This window comes from Lycium barbarum, chromosome 5 (genome assembly GCF_019175385.1).
Source record: "Lycium barbarum isolate Lr01 chromosome 5, ASM1917538v2, whole genome shotgun sequence".
NCBI classification, from domain to species: Eukaryota; Viridiplantae; Streptophyta; class Magnoliopsida; order Solanales; family Solanaceae; genus Lycium; species Lycium barbarum.
The window spans coordinates 131,868,141-131,871,186 of record NC_083341.1 but is presented as its reverse complement, the minus strand read 5'-3'; the positions used below and the strand labels follow the sequence as shown (position 1 = coordinate 131,871,186).

Sequence of the window (3,046 nt, the reverse complement as noted above, 5' to 3'; positions counted from 1 at the left end):
AGTTCTGTAATTTGAAGTGTCGTTATTACAGGACCGTTTTTTCGTTCTGGGCAGGGTGGATCTACTTGGGGGCCAGGGTGTTCACCCGAACACCCTCGGCAAAAAATTACAGTGTATATATAGGGTAAATTTTCTGTGTTTATGTGCATATATTAACTTTTGAACACCCTCGACAAAAAATTACAGTGTATATTTAGCTTCTTTTTTCCGAACACTCTGAATGAAAATCCTGGATCCGCCACTGATTCTGGGCATGTCCAATCTCGTATAGTTTGTGAGGAGATTCGCTTTCTCTCCCCTTTATGTATATACTTTTTGATCTTAATATACATAGTAGGACCAAAGACAAAACTCTTGCCACCACAAGGCAGCTTTAATAAAAAATAAATAAAAAAACAAAAGTGTTGAGGGTGTTATAATTTAATTACCATAAACCCATAATAATAACACACTTTATTCATATTCTTTTTCTTCAACGTGTTGAAGGGAAAAGACATACAAAGGGAACACTAGTAAACTTAGTGCTGAAGGGAATATATAGAAGACGTACAAAAACACATATCTGCTAGCAGATATATTATTTCTTCACGTACGCCAAGCTAATTGTTAAAGGAGAACACAAATACAAACACAATACTTAAACAAGAAACACCCACATTTTTGGAGCATGTATGTATGTATATTAGAATGGCAAGATGCCACATGTTTTGCGTCTAGAATTATCGAACGGGTCCGTTTTCTCAGCACAGATAAAGCAGAGAGTAAAGCCAGTACGACAATCACTACTGGTCTCACAACGATCGCCACAACCTCCCATAACATGCAATTTTGAGGTTCCAAGCATATCAACTGCATATTTTAGGGTTAAGATCAATGCAAGAATCCGAAAACTGTAATGTTAAAAAAAAAAACTACGTAAATCTAAAATGTACGTATGTGCACATAGAAACACTAAAGTGCACACAAAAAGCTCATCATGATATATGCATTATATTAACACATACATAATTACCATATGTATATATCTTAATGCATGATTACTTTCATAAAACTGTAAATAAGAAAATTAGAAAAGTAAAGTTACGAACCAATAGTCATGGCCAAGAGAACAACGAAGAAGATAGCAAACTTGTTCACATGAGCCATATTTGCAAATTAATTAACATTTAGCTAGTAGAAGAGTAATGTGTGGTGATTTCTTTCGTGGAGAAGGATCCTATTTATAAGCCTCCAGGTACACTAATATTAATAAATTAATTACTCATTTGACTTTTCTCTTTATTTTTAATTTAGCTTTAAACAAAGAGAAAACTCCGTGCACGTTTTTAAAAGTTTATTTTTTAATTTCTTTTTGATAGTTTTTTTTTTTGTTTCCCACCCAGTGTTTGGTACTAACATTAATGGAACCCGACTATATCCAGTTTCGCGCCGCGTAGGGCTCCATTCAGGGGAATCGCTCCCTATCAAGAATCTCTCCATACCCAAGGCTCGAACCTGAGACCTCTAATTAAGGGAGGAGCAATCCCATCTGTTGCACCACATCTTTTGTTTTCATCTGTTCCAAAAGTCACTTACCAAGGAAGAAAAGGAGAAAAAAGGGCACCACTATTCTTGCCAAACCCTCTAGCTTACACTATTCTTGCCAAACTGGCCTTTAGCTCTAAGGTAATTATTGGTAAATTATTATGATAAAAACTGAGTGAAAAATGATAATAACCCTCCGTTTGATTCATTTTAGGATTTAGATTTGCTTATTCTCCTTAAAAAAACAAACAAAAAAAAGAATCCGGAGATTATTATTGTCATTATTTAATTTTGTATTTAACTTGAATATACTACTAATGGTAAGGTGAAAATTTTTAAGTATTTTCTTAATTATAAAATCTATCTTGGTAAAGTATATAACAACAACAACATAACTTAATCACAAATGCACATATTTTGAAGCAGATACTTCTTCACACCGAACCAAAAAATATTTTTCTAGAAACATTTTTTAAGAAAACATTTTTCATGAAAAATATTTTTCTTTGTACCGCGTACTCTTATTGGATATTTTAGAACACCTTGATACTTCATGGCAAGACGGTGCATGACTTGTATATAGGGGTGTGGATGGACCAGGTTGGTTCGGGTTATTCAAAGGAGGAATTTCAGTAATGTACAATTTAGCACACAAAATTATATTTGCGTAGCCATATTTTTAAATTACAAACCTATGACCCAACAAATTATGGCCGCAGCTTGTATATACAGCATTATACAATAATGTACAACTTTATACAACAATATACAACTTTATACACCTACTGTAGACAATGTATAAACCTTGTATAAAAATGTATAAGAACGTCTAAGAGTTTTTTATACACACTTCTACAGTGTTATGCAGTGTTTATACAGTGTTATACAGTGTTAAAAGTGTAACATAATGTATGTGTTTTATACACACTTTACCCTTAAAAAAACACCAACATTAGAAAGAGATTTGGAAGGAAAAATAGCATCTTGGAGTTTGATATGGGGGGGAAGGGGGGTGGCTATCTCGGGTAATTATGTTTTTTTTTTTAAAATGGGATGAAGGCAACAAAATGTATAAAAAAAAAAAAAAAAAAAAACTATGGCCATTTCGGGTAAATACTTTACCCAAAATGCCATAGAGTGTTATTTTCCCTTTTTCAAATGTCAAATCAAACCAATTGTGTCGGGTTTTTAAATCTATCAACCAAACCAAACCAACAAAAGTCGGGTTTTTTAACTTCGGGTTGTTGGGGTTTTTTTGGCCGGCTATAGTCTTCATACAAAACATATAACTTGTGCTTCAAATATTTCTTTAATCCTAATAAGATACAACTAATCTAATTAAGCTAAGGTGTTTTTAAAGAAAATGACACAACGTTACTAAATCATTTTGTGACACAAAATTAGTTAATTTTGTTAAGTATCGTAGAAAGTCATTATGAGAAAATAAAAGAGACATCTTATATGAAACCTTTGACAAAGTCGAATGAATTTTTAGTTAAAAAGTGTATCTGCCCCTGGCCGC

General features: G+C 33.0%; 1 long non-coding RNA gene across 1 annotated transcript; it reads right to left on the bottom strand.

Annotated features, from left to right (window-relative positions):
• Positions 1-430: 430 nt before the first annotated feature.
• LOC132642745 (uncharacterized) lies at positions 431-1,730 on the bottom strand. The gene is made up of 2 exons (XR_009583319.1): positions 1,089-1,730; positions 431-849 (listed from the first exon to the last, which is right to left on the bottom strand). It is a non-coding gene; the product is annotated as an uncharacterized LOC132642745 (long non-coding RNA).
• Between the last annotated feature and the right edge of the window lie 1,316 nt (positions 1,731-3,046).